The sequence below is a fragment of the Eptesicus fuscus genome, chromosome 7 (genome assembly GCF_027574615.1).
Source record: "Eptesicus fuscus isolate TK198812 chromosome 7, DD_ASM_mEF_20220401, whole genome shotgun sequence".
Lineage (NCBI taxonomy): Eukaryota > Metazoa > Chordata > Mammalia > Chiroptera > Vespertilionidae > Eptesicus > Eptesicus fuscus.
The window spans coordinates 75,385,075-75,399,181 of NC_072479.1; the positions used below are offsets into that span (position 1 = coordinate 75,385,075).

At 39.7% G+C, this 14,107-nt stretch overlaps 1 protein-coding gene across 1 annotated transcript in view; it reads left to right on the top strand.

The window, feature by feature from the left end:
• The window catches only part of SOX5 (SRY-box transcription factor 5), a 971,057-nt gene that overhangs the window by 310,831 nt on the left and 646,119 nt on the right, over positions 1-14,107 (top strand). The window lies entirely within an intron of this gene.

Sequence of the window (14,107 nt, forward strand, 5' to 3'; positions counted from 1 at the left end):
TATTTTATTTCTCCATGAACTACATGCTTAAGAAATTTTTTTTCCTGTAGTTGAGTTTGTGGTTGAGCTTATTAAGTCTAAACTGAAAAGTGAGGGAAGTAGTCACAAAACAATCCTAGGGGATTTTCTCGTTTCATCCGTATGTAGAGTTTCCACTGATTGTTCCAAGCATGTGATTGGAAAACAGAGGAGTAAGCCTTGTCACTGAGCTTTAAAAAGGAAGCAATTCTAGTGTGGCCATTTCAACTGAAATGTTAAGAGAGGGAGCAGAGCCATCGGCCCCTCTAAATAATTGCTCCCTTCATCCTACTGGTCCATCTCAAAGTAAGAGCTTCAACTTGAAGTAGAGAGAGGCAGCACTTCCTCCCTGTGACCTTTATCAGTGTTCTCATTGGTTCTCTTAATCCTGTGGAAGCCCTGCACTTTAGATACACGGAGAAGGTCCTGATTTGAATCCTGCAAAAATGCAAAATGAGAATGAGAGCCTTCAGTAGTCAGGTTTTGTTACTCAAGAGTTTGCCCAGTTTTCAATTTTTTTTTTTCTATTTGTATCTCATCAAGAAACAGGAAAGCACAAGCCAATATTAACTGAGTGCTTCTGCTCTTGATAGTATATATGTGGAAGGTATCAGGCAACCTGACAGTTGCAAAAGTGGAGCTCTGTGTGAAGGCCCCGTTGTTGTTTTTTACTGCCATAAAGAACTGACCTAAATGGATATATTACGCGTGGGGCAATGTTGCTTTTCTTCCCCTTTTGTTTTGATCATCTGCCAATTTGAACTCTGATCCTAGGAGTGAAAATTCAGTCCAACCATTTGTCCTTTGTCAGTGATTCTGTCCAGTTCTGTCTCTCCTTCCTCAGTGTTCCCTCTCCTCCCCAGCCCGGCACACTTTTCCTGGGAATAAACAGTAGATGTTACATATGTTAACACCGAGCTCGGGTGCAATGTGTTTGGGTGCGCTCTCTGTGCAATTCCCTGGCAGTCATAAATTAATTAAAAGTAGACGGGAACCACAGAAAAAGAAAGTTCTCCCTTTTTTCTTCCCCCTCCCCCACTTCCTTTCTGTTTCTGCGGGTAAATAGCTAGTTCCTTTGTCCCTGGCTGCTCTTATTTCATTTCTGCCATCATTGTCCTCATTGTTCTCTGAAACAGGAGGGGTCTGGGCCAGGAGCAGCAAGGTCTCAGCTAATGACGGGAAGTCTTTAAAGTTTGCGCTGCATTTCATCTTCTCTGTGGGAGTTTTAGGACGTATCCAGTGTTTGATCCCCACCGAGCAACTTTGCTTCTAGTTAATTAACAGATCCCCCATTACACACTCTCATCTAGAAGCACATGGGAGGCCTATTGGGAGGTAATTCAAGGCCAATCTGAGTGATGGCAGGACTTAGAGAAATCAGTTGTTTTAGGGCTAATGTTCAAGAAATAAAGATGTCCTAATTTAAGAGATCACATTTGACATTTTTGATTTTTATTCTATTGGGGGGGAAAAAAACAAGATAAGGGAATGATTTTTGGCCCTCTAACCTTACCGGGACTATTCAGGGTAGTTTGACCTTAGAACTCTTTCTGACGGCCTGAAAAGAAAAATAAAAAGGAATAAAGAAAGATAGACAATGTTATGAGATGTAGTATTGCTAACGAGAATGTTGGGCTCCCTTTGGTTGCTAGCAGTCTCTCTCCTGCCCAGCTTATTAGCCGGGTCACAACTGTCCACAGCAACTTTTCCAGGGCGCATGAGGGAGAATCACGGGCAGGGACGAGACTCCTTGGCGGTTTATTTTATAGCCCAGGCTAAATGGCACTCTGTCCTAATGCTGTTGCTTTAGTGCCAAGCTTGCCCAAGTGATTTACAAATAATACATAATGGCTTCCGTCTTAGGATCACCTACCCTTCTAGCCTCTTTCCAGGTGAACGTTGCAAAATGAAGCAAACTTGCCCACAGTTAGAGGTTGGCCTATGAGTGCCAGGAACAGAGCCCTGGTGTGGGGCAGTGGCTCTGCTGTCCCAGATCACAGGTAGCCCCGCTTTTCACGGCATTTGAAAGGTGAGTGCCTTGTTCAACGTCTCCTCCTTCTACCATTTCCCCAGCCCTATGAGCAATGACCCCCTTTATCTAATGAATTAGGAGCTACTCCCGCCTTGCAATTCTCAGTTCGGCACTTGGCAATGAGAATCAAACCGGGGCTATTTAGTGCAGCAGTAAATGGCCCGCCACATTAGCCCCCTGGCATGCGAAGCTATTAGGTTGTTTTACTGTTGTTAAAGTTACATTTGTTAGGTGGAGTGGCTGCCCTTCCACACAAACTCAGCGGTGCCCGATACCGGAGGAGGCGGCACGTGGACTAACCGTGTGCCATCCAGGAGCCCAGTGGTCGGGCCGTGTGGCTGTGCTGCAGGTCAGAGGCATTCTTCAGTCTGAAAAGGCAGGAGCATGGATTAGTGTGATTCTTTTAAAAGAAAGAAAAGCGGATCACTGGACAATCATGGGGTTCGCACTTTGCTGCGACTACACTGATGACATGGGCTCGATTAACCATTAATTTACAGCAGTTTCTGAAGGGAACCTCTAATTGTCACAGTGCCATACAGAAGGCAGGCCCGGGGTGCGTGGCCCTAAGGAAGCTGGTGTGGAACTTCACAGATCAGCAGCCAGTGCCGCACACACTCTGAAACTGGGCAGAATCCTGCAGAATCCAAAAGATTAGCATGGAAATGAAGACGAAATATTCAGAATGCTTTAATGGTGTGTGTGTGTGTGTGTGTGTGTGTGTGTGTGTGTGTGTGAGAGAGAGAGAGAGAGAGAGAGAGAGAGAGAGAGAGAGAGAATATGAGAATATTTCTGCAAAGAAAGGAAAATGCCAGTACTATATAGCTTGATGCAGCCAGCTTGCAGGGTTGAGTTGGCATTTGATAACTTGGTAGCGGCTGCCAGTGTGTGTGTGGTGGGAGAAGAGGGAATAGACAACAAGAAAAACACATAGAGCTTAAAAAAAGATGTAAAATGATTCACTTCATGCCATATGGACAAAAATGTTGTCACAAAAATAAGGCCAAAAAATAGTGCCAGGTTAGACTTTTAGTTCAAAAATATATGTATAATCATCCCCATGAGCATGAATTTTAATTAGTATTTTGATAGAGAGAAAGCAGATATTTTTTTAACCTGCTCTGTTCTTGTTTTCTGTTCCTCTCCCAATTTTAGTCTCCATTAAACATTCATATACTGTATGTTTTGTGTCTGTATGAGGAAAATGCCTTATCCCTGGATTGGTGGGAATGCAAACATCTTGGTTTTCTGTGGCATACAACATATCTTCCCAGTAGAGCTTGCAAGCAGAAGCGAATCACTGGGAAATCGAGAGCTCTCTCTGAGCCCCAGGCACAACAGGATGGGAGGGAGGGAGGGAGGGAGGGAGGGAGGGAGGGAGGGGGCCATAGGTCTTTTTCTTTTGTCAGTGGAGGCATCTGCACCCATTTGGTTCCCCAGATCTACTCATCACACCCATCCACATCTCATTTCTTTGGAATGCCTTTTATTTATTTTTTAAAATATATTTCTATTTATTTCAGAGAGGAAGGGAGAGGGAGATGGAGATAGAAATATGACTAGAGGCCCGTTGCATGAAATTCATGCAAGGGTAGGCCCTCACAGCACCCGCTGCTGCCTCGACACTTGCAGCCCTAGCTTCATCCAGAAGTTCATCTGGATGGTCATTCTGCTGTTCAGCCATCCGGTCGATTTGCATATTATACTTTTATTATTATAGATGAGAGAGAATCATTGATTGGTTGTCTCCTGCACACCCCCACTGGGGATCCAGCTTGCATCCCACGTATGTTCCCTGACTAGGAATCCAACTGTGACCTCCTGGTTCATAGGTTGACACTCAACCACTGAGCCACGCAGGCTGGGAACTGGTATGTCTTTTAAAAATGAAATACATTTAGAGTACATACCTAATACTCTGTGACAGGGCAGTTTTAGAGAAAATTTAATAAGCTCATGACTACAGAAAGTTAAAACATGCAACTTCTTGATAAATAAACTTAAATGCTCACATTTTACTTATTAGTTACACTCTACCTGCTTCTAAGATGACACCACTCTTCGGAAGGTACTGTGCTGAATGATCTTCCTTTAGCAAAGCTCTTTCCCGCCTTAGAGGAGGTGCTTCAGTGCATGCCCTGCATGTGATATTGTAATGATGATCCAACAACATGCTTATATTAGCAACTAGAGGCCCGGTGCACGAAATTCGTGCATGGAGGGGGGGTGTCCCTCAGCCCAGCCTGCACGCTCTCCAATCTGGGACCCCTCAAGGGATGTCCGACTGCCTGTTTAGGCCCGATCCAGGTAGGATCGGGCCTAAACGGGCAGTCGGACATCCCTCTCACAATCCAGGACTGCTGGCTCTCAACCGCTCGCCTGCCTGCCTGCCTGATTGCCCCTAACCACTTCTGCCTGCCAGCCTGATCACTCCTAACCACTCCCCTGCCAGCCTGATCGACGCCTAACTGCTCCCCTGCCGGCCAGATTGACCCTAACTGCCCTCCCCTGCCAGCCTGATCACCCCTAACTTCCCTCTCTTGCCAGCCTGGTTGCCTCTAACTGCTCTCCCCTGCAGGCCCGGTCACCCCTAACTGCCCTCCCCTGCAGGCCTGATTGCCCACAACTGCCCTCCCTTGCTGGCCATCTTGTGGCAGCCATCTTGTGTCCACATGGGGGTAGCCATCTTTGACCACATGGGGGTGGCCATCTTGTATGTTGGAGTGACGGTCAATTTGCATATTACCTCTTTATTAGATAGGATGATTTTGTTGCTTAGGCAGCCACACCCCATTTTTCCCCCTCTCTGAAATAATAAAGATGAATCAGATATTTGAATTAAAAATGATGCAATTAAATAAAAAAGCCTGGTATTAAAATCAATCAAATGTTGCTGCAAAGCATTAACCTATTTTATATTCTTTATTAGAGTCCCTGAGCTTTCCTCAGAGCATTAGCTGTACTTCAGTCTACTCTGAGGGCAAAGTAAAATCAACAGAAGTCTTAGGAAAGGTACATTTTATCTCCCTCTTGGGATTTCTCAGACTTCTATTTTTTGGCAAGCACTAATACAACCATTCCTTTTTCTCTTCCTCTTACCTTTCTCCCCTGAAGAGTCTCTGGTCCACCCAGGGAGAGTGGGATGCCTCTTGTTGAATAAACCCTCTTGGTCCTGGCATTTTTCTCTGTGCTTGTTGTCTAACCTCTACTCTTCCCCAAAGCCATTAGTCATCATTCCTATAATAGTTATGACAACAGACAAGAATGTGCTATTGGATACACAGTGACCTCAAGCCACGAAATGAGACCCATGTCCATCCATCACATTGGGACTGCAACAGAGATAGTCCTGGCATTATGTTTGGCTGCCTCATTATTAGAAGAGTGGAAAAAAGTTAATCATATCTGCCTGCCTTCAGAACGCTAACTCAGGCTTAAATTTCCTGCAAACTACTCCCAGGCTTTGTGTCAGGTTTCTGTTGGATCCAGTAGATCTATTCATCCATTCATTCAGTCCCATCACTATTATCAAGCCCCTAATGTGAGTTGTAAATTTAAGGAAAGTTAAGGGTTGCTCATGCTACTAAGATGTTTGTATGTAGGAGAATATTTCCTGGCTCCTATGTGTTTAGGACTTCTTGTGGATTTAGGTGAGTTTAGGGTCTCTAAGTACTGTGAAATGAAGAAAAATTTAGAAAAGTTCTAAAAAGTTCTTTCCCTTAATATCGACAGAGACTATTTTGTATTTACTTTTTTCACAGATATACACTGAGTGGCCAGATTATTATGATCTCTGAACGTGTAATAATCTGGCCACTCAGTGTATTTGTATCTCAAACGGGTACCAAAAGTATTCTAGACTTTTGCTGGAGATCAACCACCTATTTGCTCTGAGCTTTCTATCAGCCAGTGCAAAGGGGAAAACTGATCAGGTGCATAATTTATAATATCTTTGATATCAAATAAATGAGGTACTGAAGAGAAGTACGCTGAGTGGCCAGATTATTATGCATTCAGAGATCATAATAATCTGGCCACTTAGTATATATTCAAGAGAAAGAGTAAAGCTGAGCTCTGATGAAAGCAACTAAGGTAATTCAGGCTTACCAATTTCCCTCTTCTCTCATAGGAGGCATGTGGAGGCAACTGGCACTGGCTCAGGAGACTAAGGCAACTTCCTTACCCATCAGTGGTTTCTGAGAATTTATATGAAAAATTTAAAAAATACTCATGTAGATTATTCATTATAACAGTATTTGCAATTGTCAAATATTGGAAATAACCTAAATTTCCATCCATAAAAAACCTGTTGAATACATGAAAGTATTCCCATACAATGAAGTATCATTAAGTTATAAAAAATAATGAAGAAGATCTCTGTGTACTAATATGGAGACATTTTCAGGATACATTGTTAGTTGGAGATTTTTAAAAACTTGGAAGAGTATAGACAGTATGCTATCTTTTGCATGAGAAAGAATGGCAAATATGAATAAATATATACATGTATTTTTACAAAAAGGAATACAGGAAGGATAAGCCAAAATTAATGAAAATAACTATATATAATGTGTGGATGGGATTGAATAGAAGGAAGATGGATGGAAATAAGTTTTCTCAGAATTACCTTTACATAGGCTTTTTATTTTTGGACCATGCAAATATCATATATATTCAAAATAAAGTTTAATCAACAAGGATAGAAAAATATCTGTGATATTAGATACTAATGTTTGTGGAAAGCTGAATGGTAGTCATTGTCAATGATACTTCAAACCAATACTTTACTAAAGAACAAAGAGGAAGTGAGGGAGAAGCATCTAAGAGATTTATACCTAGTAAATTGTGTATATTACTGACACTTTCCCATTAAAGTTAATTCTTAGATTTTAATTTCTAAAAAATCCTACAACTAATATGAATCCCTTCACCCTCTCTCATGCATCCCTTTGACAGGAGACGAGAATAAATGAGACTATTAATAGTTTACTTTGGCAATAATTTGAGTCAAGGATGTGATTTCATATCATGCATTCTGGGGGGAAGGGGGTCAGAATCAGTGCATATGCTTCACCAGTTTCTAAAGTCATTACAATTATTAAAAACAGCACCATTTAGGAAGTATCACTTGCTTCCTGAACCATGTTGTTTCTTCTCTCTAATTTTTACTTACTACACAAACAATGTCAGTAATGTACTATTTTCTATGAATATGTACCCAGCTCCCTGAGAGTGTGAATGCTTTTGGAGTTAACCCTTTGGGGGGCAAGAAAGTGGTAGTTCTTAAAATTATTTTATGAAAATGAAATATGATATGGAAAGGGAAAAAATAGAAAAAAATGTCTGATACGTGTTAACTAATAGGTTTTCCAGTGGCCAAAAGTGTTAAAGAAAGTTTTAAACATATTCTTCGCTTCTGCCCTACATGAATCTGATTCAGCATGTTCATATTCTTTTAACATTCTACTTTAAAAAATTGATTCTAGAGAGAGGGGAAGAGGTTGAAAGAGGGAGAGAGAGAATCATACATGTGAGAGAAACATGTATTTCCGGGGATTGAACCCTGGCAACCTGGGTATGTGCCCTGACTGGCACTCGAACCTGTGACCTTTCCTTGTACAGGCAATGGTCCAACCAACTGAGCCACCTGGCCAGAGCCATAGTTCTTTTATAAAATGAAGATATGAAGATGGGTATCATTTAAAAATTGATTTGCATTGGGCCTACTTAAAAAATTTTTTTAACAAAGAACAGGTGACTATGGTGCAGGTAAATTATACCTACGGATGCATGTTCTCAACCTTTAATGCTGATGTTGCTGTTCACCTGAGGGAAACAAAGGAAGTGGGGCAAGGCATGTATGTAATTATGAAGTTCACTTTCTTCATCTGTGTAGAATTTGTGTTTAATTCAACAAAAATTTATTGGCACCTACTGTGTGTCTTGCACTTTAGTAATTCCTTTTACCCAATGACCTTCTAATTAAATACTTCAAATTTTATAGAATTTCACACAGTGTGAGGCAGTTTGAGAATGAAACACACTGAGTAGGTAGAAAGCAAGAAGATGACTAGAGTGAGGTATAGAGTCCCTGCATATTTCTAAGGAGAATGATGGGAATTAATCACCTCTGTTAGGGTAAGATCTTAGTTATGACCTGGGTCAACAATCACAATATTAAAGAAAATTGTATCATTGTGCATAGCAGTGCTTTTCATCATGCAGTGACATAGGAAAAAAATAATGGAGTGGAAACGTCAGTTTGCCACATCAAAAGCTGTAAAATATATGTCCTTTCAGCCAAAGAAGGCAAGATCTGGAATTTTTTTTAAAATGTGGATATATAGAATAAATATGCAACCCTCCTGATAATGTTGGCTGATGAAATGAAATTCACCAACTGTAATTCTGGCACAGAGAGACTCACATAGTGGCTGCATGCACACACATGCACATGCACACACACACACATACACACAGACCCTCTGCATATCCTTAATCACTCGCTATCTTATTTACATTTCATTTGCTAGAATAAATTCTATCCTTTGAACTTTTAAAAATATATCTCAATATTACTTAGGGGGGGAAATAGGAAATAATGTGATTGGCTTTCAAATAGCTTATTGCCATTCAAATACTCTCAAGATAAATTATATTTAACACACACACACACACACACCCAGTTTTAGCTTCTGAAACATTCTAAATGGAGACTCAGCTCTAAGTAATCAAAATTGCTTTAGTTGTGCAGAGCAGCATTAAAAGCCTTGGCCACTAATTGAGCGAAACAGCACTACTCATCCAGCCCTGTCCCCTCATTAGATGATCATGCAGGCGCTGTCATCCCGGGTTCCCGGCTCAATGTAACAGTCCTGCTGGCTCAAATTCATAGAAATCCATTATGACACACTCTGTCCTTCCAGCGAAACAACAATGTAGAACCCCTGGGGCATCTCTTCCCAATCATGTTCCTTCCACAGCAGCCCAAACGACCACCTTTGCACGATTCTTCTAACTTCTCCAGCTAACTGGTGATTGAAGGTACACCTTGGCTGAAGAATTGCATCCAGTGCCTTCTGCTAATGTTTTGAGAAAGAGGGTGTCTGACAATAGGCCAAGTCAGTCTGAAAAGTGATGCCACATTCTCAAGGAAGTAAGTGCATTCATGTATCTGTGTGCGCGCAAGGATTTCTGTGGGAATGCAAATATCTCACCTGTATCTAGTCATAGGGAATGTTACTAGAAAATATTGAAATGGAATTCTCCTAAATGTGGTATAAATTCAAAGAGGATAAAAGTTTTCTGACTCTAGGAGTTTGGGGGGAAATGTCATGTTTCCATGATGGGCATTGCTTTCTTACCAGCAGGCAGAATGCTGTCATGGGGAAAAGGTTCCAACAGGCGTGCAATTGGATACTTCCTCCTAGCAACTCTAACCTGTGTGTTTGTATCAATCAGGTCATCGTGTTGATTCACTTAACTTCTTTCGTCCACGAAAGAATGACTCAAGTCTACCCATAAAGGGTGTCTAAATAACGTCTGGATATAGTGTTTTCTCTGAAATCCTTGAATTGATCATGAATGTAGAAAAGGTTATGTATATTGACCAATTGACTCCATAATGTTGGAAGTGGTGGTGTTTAGTCGGTATGAGGCACAGGACAGTTGTGGCACCCACTGTTTTCCCAAGCCAGAGCCTAATCTCACTGTAGGACGTCTACTCCAAGCAATATGGACTTGGTGGGATGTTAACAGCACTAAAAGCCTGCCTCCCCACACACCATTTAATGTTTAAAATTCCACTATTATATTTATTCCTTTGGGTTATTTGAAGATAAAACAAAACAAATAAAACTTTTCATGACATAATCTAATTTCTTAAAATATCTAATAGATTACTATTACTTATCAGTAATTATTTATTCATTTATTTATTTAATGTTTACATCTGTTAACTCTATCCTTCCATAAAAGGCACTCTAACAAATTTATCGGTTCAGAACTAGTGCCCATTACCTCATTGTACAACATTTTTGTATAAAATATATGTATATCTACTTTTGCATAGCAGTTTTTAACATGTTTTCACTGAATTCCTGCTTTCTTCACCAAATCTGCTCTGTCCACATTCAGTCTAAACAATTTCAGTGAATAGCAACTACATCATTTTTGTTGCTTACTCCAAACACCTGGGGAATCATCCTTGACTTCTAGCTTCACTCATACACACATCTAATTGACTGGCAAATCCTATCTGCAAAAAAAAATATTCTGAATTCACTTCTGCCACACTGGCTCAAGATAATATAAACTATAACTTAGATAATTTAAACAGACTCTACCTTTACACCCACCCTCAGTCTATTCTTAACATGCACCTGGAAATAAATGGGGGCATTGTGGTTGTCAGAAGTATGGAAATTACTACCGTTGTTTAGTGGGCTGAGTCTAGAGATACTAAATGACCCGCATGTGCCCGATGGTCAGGACAAAGAGGAGTTGCCCATCCAAAATGCCAATAGCATCCCTCTTTGAGGAATAAAAACCTACGGGTCACATCGTATACCACTCTGTTCAAACTCTTCCAATGGCTCATAATTTTTCTGAGGACAAAAGCTAGTTTTCTATGACAGTTACAACAGAAAGGCCTCCCGGGTCTTACAGCCTCTGCCTTTGCCCCGCTCTCACTTATCTGATTTCAGTGCCTATTACTCTCTCATTCACTCACTGCCATCCAGCCACTCTGAAAATACAATCATGCCAGCTTGCCAGTCTCGCTGTGTGGAAAGTTCTTTAGATCCGATATGCATATGTCCCAGTCCCTCACCTCCTTTCTCAGATGTCCTGTTCCTCTGTTACCCATCTTGACATTATAGATCCTCCTCTCTGATTCCTATTCACAAGCTGTTTGGTCTCCAAAATAGTTATCACCATCTAACTTGTTATATTCTTGTCTTTCTTCACTCATCAGTAATGAGAGATTTTTGTCTGTTTTATTCCCTGCTATTATCACATTGCTTAGAACAAAAGACGCTGGCATATAATAGGTGCTCAATAAATAGTTTTGAATGAAGTTAAACTCATAAGTCAGTATTGCATTAAGGAAATGGGGATTTAAAAGCTGAGAGGCCGGTAGATTTGTCAAGAGACACAGCTAGTAAAGAGAATTATTTACACATGTTCTCAAGAATATATTTATTCATTCATCTGCTAAGTATATATTAAATCCAATCTAAATCAGGCACTATAAGGTGCTAGAGGTAAAGTAATGAACAAAATAGGTGAGTTCATAAAACACACACACACACACACACACACACACACACACACACACACACACATGCACAAAGTAGTTTTAAGCACTACTCAGGAAATAAAATAAAAGAAAGGAGCAGTGACCAGTGGTAGGGGGAGGCCTCCCATTCTTGTATTTTTTCCCATTATAACCTGACTCGCTCATTTCCATATTAGTAATAATTACTTTATATGACCCATTACTAACAACTTGAAAAGAAAACAAAATGGGGAATTGATACATAGATGGGTGCATTTTGAATTGATCCATGTGGCCTATTGGAAGGAAAATGCATTTTGAAGTCTGCTGGTCTTGGGTACACATACCACCTCTGCCACATGTTGCCCATTTGTTAAGCGTTGATAATGCACACTTCACAGGGTGGCTGTGAAGTAAAGAGCTGGTGTATATTAGGTGTCTAATGCATAAAAATGCATTTTTAACGCATAATTAAATAAGTAAATAAATGACTTTTAAAAAGACCTTTGGCTACTATACAGGAAATGGACCCAGATGGAGAGTCCAGTGGGCATCTGTGTGCTGAGGAGGAAGATGGGGTTATATAAGGGCACTGGGTGCCAATTCAGAACTTTTGTAAAACCTTTTATTTCTCTTTAATAGCAACTTGCAATTTGTATAAATTTTTTTATTCTTAATAACCTTTTTATTATTATGAAAGTTGTTTAATTTTGTGGGAAATATTTAGAAAATGTAGATTAGCTAAAGAAGGTAATAAATTCCTATATTTCTAAAAGTAATATTGTAACATCTTCACATTTATCCTTTGAGTCATTTTTATTATATCGTGTGTGTGTGTGTGTGTGTGTGTGTGTGTGTGTGTGTGTGTGTGTTATATGAACTACAGGTAGATCCTCTACCTATTAGCCATAATTAACATTTTAGAACATTAATATTTTGAAACAAAATCAGTTTAGGGACTTTTTTGGCACTGGAGTCAAGGTGTTGTTTGGATCAGGGCTCTGCTAATTACTAAGCCTCCTTTTCCTCTGCAGTTTAGTAGGGAGATGCTCTATAGATTATTTAACCAATGCTCTATTGTTAGCCATTTGGACTTATTCCTTTTTTATATTCCAGGTAATTTTAGATAAATACATTTTTGCATAAACTTTTCTTATTTTTAGAATTATTTCTTCAGATACATGTTTTTAGACATAAAAGTACATATGAACATGTGTAAGATGGCTGATATATGTGATCCAAATTTTTTTGAAAAAATTTGAACCACTTTCACCTTTCACTAGCTACATATGAAAGGCCACAGTTTACCATATACCTTTTCGGCATGGAATATTATCATAATAATTTGACATAACCCTTAACTGGGTACATCCATATGTCTGCTAACCTACCACTTGTAGGTCCTGTGAAATGAGAACCTCCTCAGTATCCCTTGGAGAGCTAGGAAGGAATTCCCTGAGAAGGTTCAGTAATTGGGTTGAGTTTGGAGGGAAGAGTATGCACAGAAGAATGACAGAACAGGCCCAAGTTGTCACATGTGTAGAGTTTGAGACTGGAGCAAAGAGAAGAGCTCAGATAAGGTAAGATAAGCACAAGAGTGTAGGAAGTGTAATAGCTATAGAAATGAAGAGGGACAGGTTTTATAGATACTTAAAATGGGCAGAGCATGATTCAATGACCAATTAGAGGTAGAAAGTGAGGGAAAGGAGTCTCCTTCTAGGCTCAGCCTATGGATTTATTAATCCAAGAGTTCTAAGTTAATATAAATCATTTATTAGTTTAACATCTTCTGAGTTCAGGTAAATTAGAAAATCTGAATTATGGCAAGCAAAGGCTATCCCTGTTCACATAGTAGATGAGGTTAGACAACTGTTGCTTTGTCCTTCAGCTTTCCTTATCACTCTCCTCTCTAAAAGAGAACCCCTTCACCCCATACACACATACTCACCCTTTCCTCTGGGAGAACTGCTTCTTCATTCTCTACCTACCATAAAGGCACATGATATAGTACTGGCCAATCATGGAACTTAATTCTTCTGGCTACTATGAGTTTCATCAATATGTATATAAAAGCTTCCCTATGACATTTCACCTTCCCATTGAATGGTAATTTTACATTTGATTAAAATACTTGTACATGTTCTTGCAGTGGCATGAAAGATTATAATAAGAGCAGTAAGATGTTCTAACATCGAGTACTTAACGATGTTATTCATGGTACTCAATGGGCCAGATACTCTTACACTTGACAGCAATTAATTCATTTAATTCTATTAATCACTCTATAAGGCATGCATTATTATCATTCCCACCTAATGATGAGGAAACGGAGGAACCAAGACAGTAAGTAATGTTCCAGTGGTCACATATAAATGCTGGAGCTGGGAAAGCTGGAATTAATGAATTCTCCATAGAGAAAATGTGGCATTTTTATTCATTATCTGAAGAAATAATATGAACACGTAAACATCTCTTTCATAAGGTTAAACTTGCAATTTTTCAGAATTTGCTGGGAACAAGCTAAGATTATTGATCTATTTTCTTTACTTGATAGTTACTTAATTAGCGTATTAGTCAACCATATAAGTGCTATGTCTATTTGGTGATGGTGATGTTATGTTTATCGGGAATGGATAACCTCACTTCTTATATTATCACTTGAAATGTCTACTTTATAATTTTTTACCTTATTTAGTTTATTTATACACATTCTAACCTGTGTTATACTGCTATTTTCTAAAATACAGAGTCCATGTCTCATTAATCTTCTTGGCGCTTAA